Genomic DNA, 20457 nt, shown 5'->3' on the forward strand with positions numbered 1-20457 from the left:
TCAAGAATAGCTTGAGAGAGCAGAAGAAGGAGACTGGCTTGGCTTTTATGGTGGTGAGGGGATGATGCTGGAGTGTTCCCACACACAGGTCAGGTTTTGCACAGCCTGAACTTCCTCCTGGACCACAGAAGAGAGAGTACCTGAGCTTTCTTATCCGATCTAGGGAAGCAGGGGAAGAGGCAGTGGTAGGGCTCTTTTATAGAATAATGTTGTGTAAATGCAAGGTGTTTAGCACAGTTTAGAATTCTCATAACCATTATAACCACACTTATATTGTTTTCAGTTAAACTACGTTTCACTAGATTAGTATTTCCCAAATTATGGTCCTTTAAATATTATTTAAGGTGGCTTAGAATTATCTTGGTTCATCACAGAGAAACTGTGTAGAAAGAGAAAAGACTGCTAGCCTCAGGAGGTCTGACACACTGGTCACAAAAGAGCAGACTTCATTGTACTATCTGCTGAATTATGAGGGGTTTCTAACATGTTTCCCATCCTGGGTGACTAGTGTAGCACCCAAAGACTGTAATAATAATTACCGAAACTAAAATTTATTGACTACTAACTCTATGTAAAAATTATGCTAAATACCCATATACATATTTAATCCTCGTCACAACCCTATTGAGATATGTGGCAAAAGAGTGGTTTCTGTCATTTCTGCCAGGACATCTCCATTCCAATTGCAGAAGCAGAAAAGAGCATATAGGAGGGCACATGGGAATATTTATGGGCCAGTCTCAAAAGGGGTATGCATTACTCCTGCTCACATTTCCTTGGGAAAAACTCACATAGCCACATCTAACTACAAGAGAAAATGAGAAATGTAGTCTACCTGGTAGAAGAGGAGAACTTAAATGTTGGAGATAAGCTAGCAATCTCTGTCTCCACCATCTTGTTCATCACTCTCCCCAGTATTTACAGTAGAGCCTGGCACATAGTAGGTGGCCATGAATATTTCTGTTGAATGAATGGGTTTCAACGTTTTTGGTCAGTTATGGGGATCAAAAGCATATAGAACTTGGTTAAGCAATGGTTTCCTAGATATGACACAAAAAGCACAAGCAACAAAGAAAGAGTAAATTGGACTATATCAAAATTTTAAAATGTTTTCTTCTGCAAAAAAATACCATGAAGAAAGCAAAAAGGCACACCAAAGAGAGATCCTGGCAAATCATATATTTAATAAAAGTGTAGTATCCAGAATACAGAAAGAACTCTTACAACTCAACAACAAAAATACAAACAACCCAACTGAAAATCAGGTAAAGGACTTAAATAGACATTGTGCTAATGAAGATATACAAATAGCCAACAAACATATGAAAATATGCTCAATACCATTAGTCGTTAGGGAAATGCAAATCAAAACCACGATGAGATGCCACTTCAAACCCACTAGGAAGGCTATAACTTTTTTAAAAAGAAAATAACAAGTATTGACAAGGATGTAGAGAAAGTGAAACACTCATACACGTCTGGTGGGAACATAAAATGATACAGGTTCTGTGGAAAACATTTTGGCAGTTACTCAACAAGTTAAACATACACTTGCCATATTACCCAGTAACTCTACTCCTAGGTATATAATGAAAAGAGTTGAAAAGGAGGGAACAACAGCAACAACAACAACAAAAAAAAAACAGGTGAATTGAGCAACACAAAAGCAAAGGGCAGATAATGTTTCAAGAAGTAAAAAATGGTCAACTTTATTAAATACTTTTACAGGTAATATAGGGACAGACAAATGACGATTGAACTTGTTAGTAGAGAGGTCATTGGTAAATTTGATAAGAAGGAAATTGAAAGAGTGGAAAATATTTTAATATAAACCTGGATGTGTATTAAGGAGAAAATGTGAGATCAGAAAGTGAGGGGCGGATAGACAATTTCTTTTGCGAGTTTTGGTGCTAAGGGGAGGAGAAATATGGGACTATAGCTGGAGTGGGATTTGGTATTAAGAGAGTGTATTTTTAAGAGGGTAGATTCTAGAATGCATCTAGCCAATATAAATGACTGAATGAAACTGACGACATAAAAATCCAAAGGGATAATTGCAGAAGAAAAAATATTGAGAAAGCAAGAGGGGTATTCAGAGCACTAGTAGATGGGATCGGTAGCAAATGTGGAAATCTTGGCTTTCCATGAGAATGAGTAATATTTACAGATTCTACAGTGGAGAAGGAAATGATTATGGTATGATTACAAATGCAGGTAAGATGGTAGATTTGGTGGGGAAGATATAAAAGAATTTTCTGTTGACTCTTCAGTTTTCTCAGTGAAGGATGAGCTAAGGGCATAAAATAACAAGAGTGAGGGTAGGGTTTTGAGAAATTGAGGGGATGATAAAGTATTGGATATTCATTTTGTATAATGGAAATGGGTGTATAATATGGAAGGATTGATCATTTAAGATATGTGGTCAAGAATTTAAGGTGAGATCAGTTAGCTTTGTCTTGTAAAGTTCTACAGCAACATCCATCACTTGTATATAGGAACAAAGCAGGTAGATAGCTAAATTTAACAGGGGTTGTGGTTTTGCCAGGGAAGTACTAGGGTGGGAAAGTGAGTAGGGAGATGAAGGTTGATGAAAGTAAGTGATACTGATGATAAATTGGTAAGCAATGAAGAAATGCGAAAAGAGAAATGTGGCTGATGCTGAAAAGTAGTAGAATTCACAGATTGGAGTTCAAAATTGAAGAATTTTTAGAGTTGGGTGTGTGAAGGTGTGTATATCTGCACGTGAGCGAGGTATTTTGCTAGGAAGGATAATCAGTTGTAGCCCAAGAGATGTATGTTATAAAATCAGGATTTCAGAGTTGCTGTAATTTTTGAGAATGTCAATGTCTAGTGCATGAGCATTAGAGTGAGTGGCTTAAGTATGATGGAAGAAAAATACCATTGGAATTGAGGGCATGAAAGGTTTGCAAAGCCAAAAATGCTGGATGAATATCCACATAGATGACAGATGTTGAAGTTGCCAAGATGGTGGCAGTACTAAAAGTGGAGAAGAAGACTCAGGAAAGTGTCTAATGAATGAAGGTAAAGAAATAGATGGCGTAGCACATGATATCATCTAATAGCAAGAACTACAAATGAGCTCTGAATTTTGAAAGAGAAAGGAGCAGAAATGGTTTGAATGTGACAGTGAGTCGACTCCTTGGGGTATGTGAGGAAAACTAACGTTTGCTCAAGAGGACTGCAGGGGAAGTGATTTCCTCAAGGCACAGCCATATTCCAGTCATAAAACAGAGATTAAGGGAACACGGAGAGAACAACTTGAAGCTACTGGGGAGTTTCTTAATGATAGACTATGAGTTACAGAGGGCAGGAAAGAAGCGCTCATGAAGTTGGGGAGAGGGTTGGGTCCAATTCCGTCAAGGGCAGAGCAATACGTGAATAAGGGTCTAGTTAATGATGGATAATCTGCAGGGTGGTGACTTAAGTAAAAGTGATAAGACAAGATGGACCTTGTGACTGCACGGCAGATTGGGAGGTGAGTAAAGCCCTCCAGACTACAGATTGCTTAATCTAGGCTGACCTAGAACTAAGAAGAATCCAGAAACACCACTGAAACCTGTTTCCTCTAAATATCATGTATCCTGTATGATGATCCAGCATTTCAAAGATAGACTAGTAAGGACATCTAAGAGGGTAGGCTTGAAAGGAAACTAGTGTGTTTGCTCAAGAGTGTGAGTGTGTATGAAAAATATCAACAGCAAATTCTAATGTCAGAGGGTTGCTACTATAGGCTTATGGAGCCATGCACTATTCTTGGACAACCCAAGGTGCCTGCACAGATGTGGCCCAGATGCAAGCACCAACACTTACTGGGCACCTGCAAAGCCAAAGCTGGGGAAGATGGAAGGCCATGTGGAAGTGGTATTTTCCCAAGACAGGAATCTATTTACTTAGGCTTCCTAAATGGCAGGTGGACAAAAAATGGAAGAAAGGAAATTAAGCTTCTTTTTGCCTAACATCTCTCCTCAGGAGGAAGTACTTGGAGTTGTATTTCCTACGTAAATTCCCCTGCTAAAACTCCAGGGAGCTCATCAGTGGGCAGATGTTCCCACCTAAGTATGGTTACCAGCAAACATTTATTCAAAATCATGGCTGCATCTGGCTCACATTAGAAGGGTTCTCTTTGTCATTGTCTTTTAAAAGAACAATTCCCCATGCTTATAAATCCAGACTCAGAACATCAATTCAACCAACCTCAGGAGCCCTGTGGCTACACCTTCCTGCTGGGAATCAGCATGGTCCCCAGACAATCAATTTCAGGCGTATTACCAAAGTGTTTTCATTTTCAGTGTTTATCCACTGGAATGTCTACGAGTGAAGAATAGACAGGGCAATACAATCCTAAGATTCAATTTCTTTCATCAAATACAAACTGTGTATATGAGCATCAGGGCAAGAGGATGGAGGACTTTAACTGAAATTCCAATAGATATCTAAGTGCAAATCCTGGAACCATCCCATGCTAGCATTGTGAGTTAGGATAGGTACTTAACCACTCTGAGCCTGTTTTCTGATCTCTAAAAAAAAATAGAAGGATAATATCTCATACAGCTGTTGCAAAGATCAACTCAAATAATTCATGTACAGACTATAGCACAACAACCTACAGAATGGGAGAAAATATTTGTAAATCGTGTATCTGATAAGGGATTTTTATTCAGAATATATAAAGAACTCTAACATGCCTGTGATAAGAAGGTAAATAACCCAACTTTTAAAATGGGCAGAAGATCTAAATAGACATTTCTGCAAGGAAGATATACAAATGGCCAGCAAGCACATTAGAGACGCTTGACATCATTATTCATCAGGAAAACACAAATGAAAACCACAGAAAGATACCATTTCATACCGATTCGGATGGCTAGAATCCAAAAGTGAGATAATCATAACTGTTGGTGGGGATTTAGAGAAATCAAAACCATCATACACTGTTAGTGAGAATGTAAAATGGTATACCTGCTTTGGAAAAGTTTGGTAGTTTCTCAGAGGGTGAAACAGTGTTACTGTATGACCCACTTGTAGGTATATTCCCAAGATAAATGCAAGTATATGTCCATACAAAAACTTGTACATAAATATTCATAGCAGCAATATTCATAATACCCAAAGATGGAAACATCCCAAAGGCCCATCAAATGACCAGTGGACAAACAAAATGTGGCAAATCCATACAACAGAATACTATTCAGACATCAAAAGGAATGAAGAACTAATATATGCTACAATATGGCTGAACCTTAAAAACATTATGCTAAGTGAAAGAAGTCAGTCACAAAAGACCACATATTATGTGATTCTATTCATATGAAATGCTCAGAACAGGCAAATCTATTGATACAAAATAGATCAATAATAGCTTAAGGCTGAGGCAGAAGTTGTTGGGAGCATAGGGGATTCACAGCTACAAGATACGAGGGTTTCTTTTTGAGGTGTTGAAAACGTTCTAAAATAGACTGGAGGGAACTTCAAGACGTCGGAAGAGTAAGACGTGGAGATCACCTTCCTCCCCACAGAAGCATCAGAAATACATCTACACGTGGAACTGCTCCTATAGAACACCCACTGAACGCTGGCAGAAGACCTCAGACCTCCCAAAAGGCAAGAAACTCCCCAGGTAGCTGGGTAGGGCAAAAGAAAAAAAGAAAAAGCAGAGACAAAAGAATAGGAACGGGACCTGCACCAGTGGGAGGGAGCCTGAAGGAGGAAAGCTTTCCACACACTAGAAGCCCCTTCACTGGCGGAGACTACAGGTGGCGGACGGGGGCAGCTTCGGAGCCACGGAGGAGAGTGCAGCCACAGGGGTGTGGAGGGCAAAGTGGTGAGATTCCAGAACGGAGGATCGATGCCGACCAGTACTCACCAGCCCGCGAGGCTTGTCTGCTCACCTGCCGGGACGGATGGGGGCTGGGAGCTGAGGCTTGGGCTTCGGTCTGAGCGCAGGGAGAGGACTGGCAGTGTGAACACAGCCTGAAGGGGTTAGTACGCCACGTCTAGCCAGGAGGGAGTCCAGGAAAAGTCTGGAGCTGCCGCAAAGGCAAGAGACTTTTCCTTCCCTCTGTGTTTCCTGGTGCACGAGCAGAGAAGATTCAGAGCGCCGCCTAAGGGAGCTCCAGAGAGGGGCGCGAGGCACGGCTAGGAGCGCAGACCCCAGAGATGGGCATGAGATGCTAAGGCTGCTGCTGCCGCCACCAAGAAGCCTGTGTGCGAGCACAGGTCACTATCCACACCTCCCTTCAGTGAGCCTGTGCAGCCCGCCACTGCCAGTGTCCCGTGATCCAGGGACGACTTCCCCGGGAGAACGCACGGTGTGCCTCGGGCTGGTGCAACGTCACGCCGGCCTCTGTCACTGCAGGCTCACCCTGCCTCTGTACCCCTCCCTCCCCCCGGCCTGAGTGAGCCAGAGCCCCCAAAGCAGCGGCTCCTATAACCCCGTCCTGTCTGAGCGAAGAACAGACGCTCTCAGGAGACCTACACGCAGAGGCGGGGTCAAATCCAAAGCTGAACCCCGGGAGCTGTGCGAACAAAGAAGAGAAAGGGAAATCTCGCCCAGCAGCCTCAGGAGCAGCGGATTAAATCTCCACAATCAACTTGATGTACCCTGCATCGGTGGAACACCTGAATAGACAACGAATCATCCCAAATGGAGGAGGTGGACTTTGGGAGCAACGCTATTTATACATTTTTTCCCTTTTTCTCTTTTTGTGAGTGTGTATGCGTATGCTTCGGTGTGTGATTTTGTCTGTATAGTTTGGCAATTACCGTTTGTCCTAGGGTTCTGTCTGTCCGTTTTTTGTTTTTTTTTTTAGTATAGTTTTCAGCGCTTGTTATCATTGGTGAATTTGTTTCTTCTTCTCGTTTTTCTCTTCTTTCTCGTTTTTTTAATTACTTAAAAAATTTTAATAATAAATTTTTGTCTTTATTTTAATAACTCTTTAATAATTTAATTTAATTTAATTTTACATTTTTCTTTCTTTCTTTCTTTCTTTCTTTCTTTATTTATTTATTTATTTCTCCCTTTTATTCTGAGCCGTGTGCGTGACAGTCTCTTGGTGCTCCAGCCAAGCATCAGGGCTGTTCCTCTGACGTGGCAGAGGCAAGTTCAGGATATTGGTCCACCACAGACCTCCCAGCTCCACGTAATATCAAACGGTGAAAATCTCCCAGAGATCTCCATCTCAACACCAAGACCCAGCTCCACTAAATGACCAGCAAGCTACGGTGCTGGATAACTTATGCCAAACAACTACCAAGAAAGGAACACAACTCCACCCATTAGCAGAGAGGCTGCCTAAAGTCATAGTAAGGTCACAGACACCCCAAAACACACCACCAGACTTGGACCTGCCTACCAAAAAGAAAAGATCCAGCCTCATTGTCCAGAACACAGGCACTAGTCCCCTCCACCAGGAAGCCTACACAACCCACTGAACCAACCTTAGCCACTGGGGACAGACACCAAAAACAACGGGAACTACGAACCTGCAGCCTGTGAAAAGGAGACCCCAAACACAGTAAGATAAGCAAAATGAAAAGACAGAAAAACACACAGCAGATGAAGGAGCAAGGTAAAAACGCACCAGACCTAACAAATGAAGAGGAAATAGGCAGTCTACCTGAAAAAGTATTCAGAATAATGATAGTAAAGATGATCCAAAATCTTGGAAATAGAATGGAGAAAATACAAGAAAAGTTTCACAAGGACCTAGAAGAACTAAAGAGCAAACAAACAATCATGAACAACACAATAAATGAAATTACATATCCTCTAGAAGGGATCAATAGCAGAATAAATGAGGCAGAAGAACGGATAAGTGACCTGGAAGATAACATAGTGGGAATAACTACTGGAGAGCAGAATAAAGAAAAAAGAATGAAAAGAATTGAGGACAGTCTCAGAGACCTCTGGGACACGATTAAACGTACCAATATTCAAATTATAGGGGTTCCCAAAGAAAAAGAGAAAAAGAAAGGGACTGAGAAAATATTTGAAGAGATTATAGTTGAAAACTTCCCTAATATGGGAAAGGGAATAGTTAATCAAGTCCAGGAAGCACAGAGAGTCCCATACAGGATAAATCCAAGGAGAAACACGCCAAGACACATAATAGTCAAACTATCAAAAAGTAAATACAAAGAAAAAATATTAAAAGCAGCAATGGAAAAACAACAAATAACATAGAAGGGAATCCCCATAAGGTTAACAACTGATCTTTGAGCAGAAATTCTGCAAACCAGAAGGGAGGGGCAGGACATATTTAACGTGATGAAAGGGAAAAACCTACAACCAAGATTACTCTACCCAGCAAGGATCTCATTCAGATTTGACAGAGAAATTAAAACCTTTACAGACAAGCAAAAGCTAAGAGAATTCAGCAGAACCAAACCAGCTTTACAGCAAATGCTAAACCAACTTCTCCAGGCAGGAAACACAAGAGAAGGAAAAGACTTACAATAACAAATGCAAAACAATTAAGAAAATGGTAATAGGAGCATACATATCGATAATTACCTTAAATGTAAATGGATTAAATGCTCCCACCAAAAGACACAGACTGGCTGAATGGATACAAAAACAAGACCCGTATATATGCTGTCAACAAGAGACCCACTTCAGACCTAGGGAAACATACAGACTGAAAGTGAGGTGATGGAAAAAGATGTTCCATGCAAATGAAAATCCAAAGAAAGCTGGAGTAGCAATTCTCATATCAGACAAAATAGACTTTAAAATAATGACTTACAAGGGACAAAGCAGGACACTACATAATGATCAAGGGATCGATCCAAGAAGAAGATATAACACTTGTAAATATTTATGCACCCAACATAGGAGCACCTCAATACATAAGACAAATACTAACAGCCATAAAAGGGGAAATCGACAGTAACACAATCATATTAGGCGACTTTAACACCCCACTTTCAACAATGGACAGATCATCCAAAATGAAAAATAATAAGGAAACACAAGCTTTAAATGATACATTAAACAAGATGGACTTAATTGATATTTATAGGACATTCCATCCAAAAACGTCCAGAGATAAACCCATGTACACATGGTCACCTTATCTTGATAAAGGAGGCTAGAGTATACAATGGAGGAAAGACAGCCTCTTCAATAAGTGGTGCTGGGAAAACTGGACAGCTACATGGAAAAGAATGAAATTAGAACACTCCCTAATGCCATACACAAAAATAAACTCAAAATGGATTAAAGACCTTAATGTAAGGCCAGACACACTAAAACTCTTAGAGGAAATAAAAGAAGAACACTCTTTTGAGATAAATCACAGTAAGATCTTGTTTGACCCACCTCCTAAAGAAATGGAAACAAAACTAAAAATAAACAAATGGGACCGAGTGAAACTTAAAAGCTTTTGCACAGCAAAGGAAACCATAAACAAGATGAAAAGACAACCCTCAGAATGGGAGAAAATATTTGCAAACGAAGCAACTGACAAAGGAGTAGTCTCCAAAAATTACAAGCAGCTCATGCAGCTCAATATCAAAAACACAAACCACCCAATCCAAAAATGGGCAGAAGACCTAAATAGACATTTTTCCAAAGAAGATACACAGATTGCCAACAAACACATGAAAGAATGCTCAACGTCGTTAATCATTAGAGAAATGCAAATCAAAACTACAATGCGGTATCATCTCACACCGGTCAGAATGGCCATCATCAAAAAATCTACAAACAATAAATGGACAACCTGGAAGAAATGGACAAATTCTTAGAGAAGGTGTGGAGAAAAGGGAACCCTCATACACTGTTGATGGGAATGTAAATTGATACAGTCACTAAGGAGAACAGTATGGAGGTTCACTAAAAAACTAAAAATAGAACTACCATACGACCCAGCAATCCCACTATGGGGCATATATCCTGAGAAAACCATAATTCAAAAAGAGTCATGTACCACAATGTTCATTGCAGCTCTATTTACAATATCCAGGGCTTGGAAGGAACCTAAGTGTCCATCAACAGATGAATGGATAAAGAAGATGTGGCACATGTATACAATGGAATATTACTCAGCCATAAAAAGGAACGAAACTGAGTTACTTGTAGTGAGGCGGATGGACACAGAGTCTGTCATACAGAGTGAAGTAAGTCAGAAAGAGAAAAACAAATACCGTATCCTAACACATATATATGGAATCTTTAAAAAAATATGGTCATGAGGAACCTAGGGGCAAGACGGGAAAAAAGACGCAGACCTGGGCTTCCCTGGTGGTGTACTGGTTGAGAATCCGCCTGCCGATGCAGGGGACACGGGTTCGTGCCCCGGTCTCGGAGGATCCCACATGCCACAGAGAGGCTGGGACCGTGAGCCATGGCCACTGAGCCTGCGCGTCCGGAACCTGTGCTCCACAACTGGAGAGGCCACAACAGCGAGAGGCCCGCGTACCGAAAAAAAAAAAAGAAATGTCGCAGACCTACTAGAGAATGGACTTGAGGACACGGGGAGGGGGAAGGGTAAGCTGGGACAAAGTGAGAGAGTGGCATGGACATATATACACTACCAAATGTAAAACAGATAGCTAGTGGGAAGCAGCCACATAGCACAGGGAGATCAGCTCAGTGCTTTTTGACCACCAAGAGGGGTGGGATAGGGAGGGTGGGAGGGAGGGAGATGCAAGAGGGAGGGGATATGGGTATATACGTATATGTATAGCTGATTCACTTTGTTATAGAGCAGAAACTATTACACCATTGTAAAGCAATCATACTCCAGTAAAGATGTTAAAAAAAAAGTGTGTTTGTTCAAAATAAATAAATAAATAACTTTCCTAACCGCTTAGGAAAGTTATTTCTCCTTCCTATGAAATGAAAAATGATGTATAAGGGCACTTAGTACTGACTATAAATTCCAGTTCTGTCAGTGTTGGTATCTGGCGCATGAGGGGCACCCATGTTAGGGAGCTTTTGGTTAATTTCCCTGGGCCATATAGAGCAAAGTGTTCTCTCAAATACTCTCTGGAAATTCGGAGCCTCAAATATGTTTGCCACCTTCCCCCAAGTCATCATATTTATTAACATCCTTGTCTTATTTTTCTAGAAGCAGGAGTTTCTAGCAGATCTTTTCCCTTTGTGAAAGGATGTATTTCTGTGTGAGGTGGATCTAGGCCGCCTTAATCTGTCCTCTAATGTTCACCTCAGTAGCACTTTACCTGGTTGATAATATCTTTGAGGCCAACTTCCTGTAATGTTTTTCTTTTTCTTTTCTTTTTTTTACCTTAGGAGCACTGTATAATAAAAACTCCATTAAAGATGCAAAACCAAAGTGAGCCATGAAGCAAGACACGATGGGGCCTATCAGCATTCCTAAGCGTGTTCAAGGCGAAAGCATTTCAGAGGGAGTTAAACAACAGTCATTATAGCTATCTTTGTTGACCTCTGAATCTATATGCCAGTCACTGTGTTTGACATACATTAATTCTCATAAAACTTCTGTCATGTTGACATTATTATCTCCCTTTTACAAATGGGGAAAGAGGTTCACATAAATTAAATGACTTTCTCAGGGCAACAGCTAGTAAGTTTCAGGGCTGGATTTGTATCCAAAATAAAGTGGGCTTTGTTTGGTTTTTTGACTCTATTTTCTCCTTAGTAGTACTGCATACATTTATTATTTATATGTATTAAAAAGGATAAAATAAGTTTGGACTCTTCTCTCACACAACATGAAGTTCTGTATGATCTAAAGATAAAAATGTTGAAGTAAAATATATATATTATGGAAAACGTATGCATAATCTAGGAGTCAAGAAAAATTTCTGTGCAAGCTGGAAAACCTAGACACTCTAGAGAAATGACTGACATATTTGAGTGCTTAAAACTTAAAATGTAATCATATGGCAAACGTAAAGGTAAATAAAACCAGAAGACAAATAATACAGGAACATATATTTGTAAGACACATGACAGATAAAGGGTTCAATATCCAACATATAAAAAATTTCCCACACATTAATAAGAAAAGACAAACACCCTAATTGAAAGTGGTTAAAAAGGGTAAAAAGGGCTGTTCAAGGAGGCAGAAAACCCCCTTGCCAATAAACAAGTGAAATTACTCAACTTTACCAGCAATCAGGCGTATTGAAATTAAATTAACAAGGAAATATCACTTTAAAACCATTAAACATGTTATCACACATTGCTGGAGTTTTGTGGAGGTTAATATGTTATCTCATACATTTGCCGAGGGTAATGTGCAGTATATTAAAGCCATTTGGAAGTCAATCTGGCAACCCCTATTAAAATTAAGAATTTACATAAACTTTAACTTAGCAATTCCATTTCCGGGGCCTTCTTCCATAGAAGATAAAAGCACGGGTATATAACAGTGAATATGAACAAAATAAATTTTACGTATATATTCAGATTAATTGCAACGTTTTTTCTAGTAGCCAAAAAACTGGAATCAACTTGAATGTCCTCAATAGAGGAATGGTTTAATAAGTTGTCTTTCACTCAAACCATTGCATTTTACATAACTAGTTTAAAAAGTGTGTTAAGTCTATACCAGACGATGAGGAAAACATTTCTCTGAAATGTTTCTAAGTGAGAAAAACTACGTGCAGTAAAGAGTAAAATAGTGCCCATATATGTTTTTATGCATACATATGTATGTTACCTTATTTATGAACATAGACAAAGATATGCAAAGATTCACACCAGGCTTTTAACACTGCTTATCCAGTGGAGGAGTGGCTAATGAAGTGTAAAAATCCTATAGATGTACAGGCTTTCTCAATATTTATGTATATGTATGAATATATATATATATAATTCTCAACATTTATATATAATTGCTTTATGTAAATGCACATGTAAATTACATATGTGTAAAGCCATGTACAAAGAGATAGTTGCTGAAAGTGTGCATATCATAGAGAGTGTTTTGAGTTTTTAGTGTTTAGGGTTCTTTTTTTTAACTTTCTTTCTTGTACTTTGAGTTTTTCAAAATAAAAATTTTACATGATTTTAAGTTTAACATTTTCTAAAGCCAACATTATAGAGCAGGTTAAGGAAATGATCCAGTATCTACAGAATGATTTGATTGTTCAGTCCTCCAGCAGTTCATCAAACTACATTGAGCAGCAACCGTGACATTGTGTCAGGTGTGTTAAAGTGGTTGGGATTACAGAGATGAATGAAATATGCTCCTTCTTGTTGTATATTACAACAAGACAAACATATAAATGAACCATTCTAATACAATATGGCTATTGCTTTAATATAAGAATTTGTAGGACCATAGGGGCAATGAACTCTGCAGGCATTGGTGGTAGAGAGGCTTCAGAGGGAAAGAACCATTTGAGCTTAGCCTTAAAGACTGAGGATGCTTTCATCACTCACCAGCCTTAGGTGGGGAAGGGAAAGCAAGCCCTTCAAAGAGGAAGGAATCAACATCTAGTCCTATTTCATTCATCAAGAATGTGGAGGAGGAAGTAAACAGTTTATTATTTATAGTCTCAAATGATGGTAATGTGTGGAAGATGGGCAAATGGAACAAGAGACTTTGGAAGAGTCCTGATCAGGAACTAATAAAATGAGAACCTGCTTTGAAACATGCAAGCAGGTTTTTCTGAGGGAAGAAGAACTCTAAGCTGCGTTTAATGAAAGGAAGCAACTGTCAAAGCAATCTGACTAAGTTCAGTACATTAGGTTTGCAGTTGGGGAAGAAATATGGGTTGCTGTTCATTTAGGACCTGTGGAAGAGGTTGGAGAAAAGGGGATAGGTATTCAAGCAATGATTCATTAGGTAGAAAGAAGAGAATGTTAGAAATCAGACACTACTGCCACTTACTGAATAAATTCATCATAAGCCATATACAGACACATTATAAAGTATCTCAAGGTACCAGAATGCTTGACCATTGAGGTAAGGTGCCCCAAAATACTGTGTCTTCAAGGAAAACACAAGGGTTCAGTACTCATGGGTTAGCAGCAGTTAACATAAGACACACAAGCTTTTGGGGAGTGGGGGAGAAAGAAGCAAGGATTATGCATGTATGTATTTATATCATAGATGATAACAACAGAAGCCATTTAATCAAATGCTTATTATTGGCCTAATATAATGTCAGGTGTTTTACATAAATTACCTCATTTAATCCCAGCATGGCTCTAAGATCTAGATACATGTTACTATCATTCCCTTTTTACAGATGAGGAAACTAAGTCTTACAGGAGTTAAAAAACGTACTCAAGTTCAAATAGCTTTTAGGTGGTGAAGCTGTAAATTGAGATCGGACTTTAAATCCTATGCTCCCAACTGCTCAACTAGACACTAAGTTATATTTCCCCTGCTAAACCCTAGTCCCAGCCATCATCATATCACACCTGTATTGTCCCAACAGCCTGTCACCCCTCTGGTCCTACACAGTTCACAACATCCAGTGAACTTTCTAAAACATACATCAGACGACATCACTTTCCTTTATCAAACCATCCAGTGGCCCTCCACTGCACGTAAGATAAAATCCAAGTTCTTACCCTGCAGGTCCCTATGTGACCACTTCTCTGCCAGCCTCTCCAGTCTCGGTCATCAATCTCCGCTCTGCCCCTCTCTGACTGCACTCCAGTCACTCACCCTTCTGCTCTTCCTCAACACACTCTTCTCGTTCTGGCCTCACGGCATTGCTACTTGCTAGTCTACCTAAAATGCTCTTCTTCAAAGTCTTCACACAGCTGACTCGACCTCATTATTCAGATCTTGATTCAAATATCAGCTCCTTAGAGAAGGTTCCCCACACCAACAACAAGAACGACCCCTTTGCCCATGAAAACAGAAGTTACTTGAGGACAGGAACTATTGATTTCATGTTCTTCACGCTAATTCCAGAACCAAGAGTAATATCTGACACCTACTAGGCACTCAGGACATATTTCTTTCCTGAAATACTGGTATCTTTTTTAAAGTGTCATACTCATATGCCTATGAGTATATCTATATATATATATATATATATATATATATATATTTATGGATATGTGAGCTTGTTGTCACCTCACAGAAGTGGAATGTTCATCCCTCACCCAAAATTTGGTTTGAATGTCAAGACTAATGATGCCACACATATACCAAGAAGGTATGAAAAGGATTATTACTCACATAATGAGTTATGCATCAAAAATGCAGTTAGACCAAAAAAAGAAAAAAGAAAAAACTGCTAACTGTGAACTGTTGGGTAATTAGATGGTTGTGATTCTTTCATTCTATAGATATAGGAACAGATATAGAAATAATCTAAACTTCAAGTTCTACACCTTAAGTATATACAATTTTTATTTATCCATTATACCTCAATAAAACTGAAAAAATGGGATCAGTCTCAATGACAACTTACCCATGGTGTTTGTCTGAGAACTAAAACATTGCGTGGTTTATTTAATTTAATTTGGACTTGTTTATGTAAGCCATTATGGCACCTGCAGCATGAGACCAATAAGAAAGGTGAACGTTCCATTGAATATCTAGTACTATCAAGAGCTAGTACTATATATTCTGAGAAGTGAAATGAGTGCCTTAGTCTCTCTATCAATGTGCAGAACTTCAAAGAAGGTAAAGAGTGCTATGGTGAGACATTGTATTGTGGCTTTAATATGTGCAGAAGATGTGTGACCTTGATTTATATTTTGGGTATCCGTGAGGCAAGAGATTCTATGAGTTCTTTACCCCAAATGAGGCAATCTTGGAGAAGGAATTGTTTGCATTGGCCAGAACAGATGGTCAGACCGCTGGCAGTGGCCCAAAGATCTATAAAAATGTGAAGATGAGGGCAATTGTTGGCTAAGACATGGCCAAGTGCTCAGATAACTGGCTAAAGTTTGGCCAACTGAGCTGATCCTGTGTCCTGTCCTTTATCAGGAACATTCTGATTAAGAGATGAAAAGCAGCAAGAGTCAAGCAAGCTCCATTAAGTGTGACAGTGGCAATGCCATTGGTTAAGTGAATGAACCCCCTTTGGTATTCACTGTGTTGAGCCTAAGGGGCTCCCCAGGTATCCAAGTGTTCTAAGAGATGACCTCCTCTAGCACTGTGGCATCCGGCAAGGGACCCAGCACAGGGGACGTTACCCTCTCCTGAAAGTAGGGTATGCAGAGAGCCCAGGTTCAGCTCCATCCTGTAGCAAGGAGGCCTCACTAGCTGTGCTGGGCTTGCAGGGTGCTGTTTCCATGATCAAAGTCCTAACGGGCAGCTGTATACTGAGGGTCCCAGGTTCAGGACCTGAGACAGTCTATATTTCCAGGAAAGTCCAGTATGTACCCACCAATTGCTACACTAATGGCATACAGCAATGGGCCAAGGAAGATAGTTCCTTGTATCAGAAGCCCATGCAACTAACGGCCATCACTGATGGTAGAGGGACTCCAAGATATATGAGAGAAGGTTGCTAAAGCTCCCACAGTGAAGGAATCCCGGGGGGCCGTAACAGGAATGCCTGTTCTATGGCCATTCAGGCAGATTCTAGTATCTTTTTACAGGGGGTCTCATTCAAGTTGGGCCTATTTGCAAGTTACAGAACAAAAAAAAAAGCTTTGTAAATGAGGAGTGTTGCCTCCAGAATCTAAACATGTCGAAAACATGTTGGGCTTGTTTTAACAATGTGGGTCCTAAGAAGACTAAAAGCTGTTTCTTGACACTGTCAGGACTGGAGCAGCCCTCAACTTACTAAATAATTTTCATGAGCTTAACTGAAGTGGTGGGGCCCTGTACTATGTGTCTCATGTGAATCTCCTCAAAGGAGGATGTCATTAGTGTGATGTCATAACTGTGTACCCGAAAAAAGTTAGAGCTGGTTAAAATATTGCCTGTGAAGACTATGTGAGATGGCAGGCGTGGAGACTGAGCCCATTGAGTACCCAGGTGAAGGTGTATTGTGTCCCTTTAAAGGTGAAGGTTAACTGCAGCTGAGAGGTTGTTGAACTAGGCACTGAATAGAACATGCTAGCCAAATACTTTGCTCTAACTGCAAAGTATTTACCAGTTACTTATTTATTATTGGGTGGAATCAGTCATTTCAATAGGTGGGGCCATGACGCCAAGGGTACGAATTCACACTGAGGCACCGGTCCTGTTTTGCCGGGTTTAAGAACAAGTAAAACTTGGCTGTTAAATGCAGCAGAAGTGGGGATAACCACACCTTCTCTAACTAGGTCTTATATAATGGGTTTCAATCTGTGAAAACCGTGCTTTCATTTAGATTGAACCTTTTCTTAAACACTGAAGTGAAAGGTATTATTTTAACTAGGGGGAAAGGTCCATAGGGTCCCATAGTTTTCAAGCTGATTATAAGGGCCAGAGACTTAACTTGATTACTTATTGGGTCAGGTTCTCCACGTGCACTAGAGGATATTTTAGGGTAATGGATGTCTTGGCTATGGAAAAGTTAGGCACGGAAAGAATTCGGATGGTTCAGGTTAGGCATATCTGTTTCTATTTTATGTTCACCTACTCCCTGGCTGGGAGTGGATGAACATAAAGTGTGGCCAGATGTGGGCCAGAAGGGGAAGGGGAATTAATGAGGCTTCAAAACTGTCCATTGTCAAACATCAAAAGTGGAATCAGATGATGACACACACTGCCACCACCCATACAGCACCCCTCTCCCCATCTGGGACCTCCCAAACACACACGGAAACACCAAGTCCATTTCCTCCTCACCAGCAGGATAAAGTGTTCAGGAAGAAATCTGTCTTCAGAGCTAAGTCCTCACCCAGTCCTTATTCCCGGTGTCTGGCTAACTATGGACTGGCTGGTCTGGGCCCCAAACTGGCAGGATACTACCTCCCTCCCTTCTCACACGCCTGCCCCTTCCTGCCTTCCTTCAGTCCCCATCACCGAAGAACAGACAGAGATACACACACATCTTTCTACAACAGCTTGTACATCAATAGCTGAGGGCTTTTTTATTTGGTCTCTACACAGGTGACCATGTCTCCAGTGCTTTCTCTGGAGAGACAACAGAGACAGCAAGGTCTCAGTCACCTGATAGACCCAGGGCAGCACTTTATGAACTGCTGGAAGAGCCCTCTGGGACGTTTTCATCCTCCTCTGGCTCTTTAGTCATTGTTGTACTCCGCCAGTAATAGAATGCTAGCATCTTTGACTTCTTCTGTGTAGAACCTCTTCCCGAATTCTGACGACGGACTGATTTTCTTAACTCGACCACCTCCTGAATCTGGTCGGAAAACAAAGTGATACAGAAAGATATTGATTTGGGGAAAGAGGATGGGAAGGAGAACTTTGAGAGAATGGGTGTGGATTGAGAAGGGGTTTGTGCCAGGGAAGGGCTGGGTAAGTCTTGGGTGGGGGCTGAAGAGGAGGCACGTGAGTCGGGTAATCTGACCTCTTCCATCTTATAGCCCTGGAGTGGAGAATTCACCCTCTCCCTTCTGCGTTGGCCCCCCGGTGTTTGTTGCTCTGACCTCTCGGTGTTTGTCCGTGCATCACGGTTAGGCTCCTGGGGGACTGTACTTTCCTCTGCCATGTCAGTAGCAACAGTGTGCTCTACTCCAAGGCTCCTGGCCTCCCTATATATACCCTGCCAGGACAATGAAGAGCCACACCCATCAGCTTTGATTGGTCAGCCAATGGTAGCGCTGGGGTGGCTGTGACATCACAAAGCACTACCCTTGAAGATACGTGGGGGGAGGGGAGGGGTGCAGAGGAGTCTACGTGCTCTGGTTAGAGAAAGGGAGTGCTTCCTCAACACCCAGTAAAGAGCCTTCCCAAATTGACCTTCCACTCTTCCTCATCTTCTCTGGTTCAATCCTTGTGGTGCACATGTTAGGGAGAAGGTGTTCCCTCCAAACCATTCCACATGGCCAACCCCATTCAGTGTTAAATTCTGTTGTCTCCCAGATCTCATCACCTGGTATTGTGTGGTTTTTAAAAACTTTTTATTTTAGAACAGTTTTATGTTTACAGAGTAATTGTGAAGATCATATTCATACACTCCACAACAAATTTCCCTTCTTAACATTGTACATTAGTATGGTACAATTGTTCAACTTAGTGAACCAACACTGAAACAGTATTATTAACTAAAGTCTGTACTTCATCAGAATTCCTTTTTTTTTAAATGTTGAGCCTTCTTTTAATTAATTTATTTTTATTTTTGGCTGTGTTGGGTCTTCGTTTCTGTGTGTGGGCTTTCCCTAGATGTGGCAATCAGGGGCCACTCTTCATCGTGATGGGCGGGCCTCTCACTGTCGAGGCCTCTCTTGTTGCGGAGCACAGGCTCCAGATGCGCAGGCTTAGCGGCTGTGGCTCTCGGGCCTAGTTGCTCTGCGGCATATGGGATCTTCCCAGATCAGGGCTCGAACCCGTGTCCCCTGCATCATCAGGCAGATTCTCAACCTCTGTGCCACCGTGGAAGCCCCAGATTGCCTTATTTTTTACCTAATATTCTTCTTCTGTCCCAGGATCCCAACCAAGATTCTACATTCAATTTAGTCATTCCTTGTTATAACTTCTTAGTCTCCTCTTGGCTGTGACAGTTTTTTAGACTTCTTGTTTTTGAAGACTTTGACAGTTTGGGGTCTTGTGTTTTGTCTTTTACATTAGGTCTGCAGATGTTATTGCTCTTATAGGTAAAAGTTTTTATAAGTTTCTTCTTCCAGAGAACCTCAAATCAAGTCAGTACCATCAGTGTTATGGACTTCCCCGTGGCAATGGTTGTACTAATCTCTTGGCTTTGTCACAGAGGTGACACAAATGTTTTTCTCTAGAGGTCTGAGGATCAGGATCATTTTTATTTATGACAGAGGCACAGGGGCAGCAGCAGAAGCATTTTGTAAGGTACTAGTGAGTCATTAACTTTTAGAAGTATGACCTCAGCATCCCACATAGTTAACGGCTCTTCCTCCACACGAGTGACCATCCAATGGACCTGTATATTGAACAGACTGTCAGTCTTTCTCCTGAGCTCTATATAGAAAGGGGGCCAACATGTGGTTGAGACACAAGCAGTGTTCACAAGGTAACAGTCATTTCTTTGAGGTTAGTATCAGTCGCAACTTAATTTGAAATTGAAACACGTGATTCAACCTGAGAATCACAAATAGGTCCAGGTTGAGACACAGGATTCAGGACTGCTTTAAGGAAGGTCCCAATCCAAGAATCCTTTCACTATATGCCAAGTGGCTAAACTGACTTATGTTGGTCAAAGCTTTAGCAGAAACTCAGTAGGACTAACAAATGCAGCACAAAGAAGCATGTTCAAAGCACAAGCTAGCCAGCAGGCAGTAGCCCAAGTGCCTGTTCACCAGCATAGAGCAGAGCCAGTTAGAAAGCCAAAGCAAGAGAAGAAAGACCCCCGGTGGTAAGGGATAGCACTTGATGTCCTGCTCACAGGACCAGTTGTTGTAATCACACCACAGAGACAGGATGGACCCTTCAACGCAAATTC

The sequence above is a fragment of the Mesoplodon bidens genome (genome assembly GCF_964165515.1).
Source record: "Mesoplodon bidens genome assembly, chromosome: X".
Lineage (NCBI taxonomy): Eukaryota > Metazoa > Chordata > Mammalia > Artiodactyla > Ziphiidae > Mesoplodon > Mesoplodon bidens.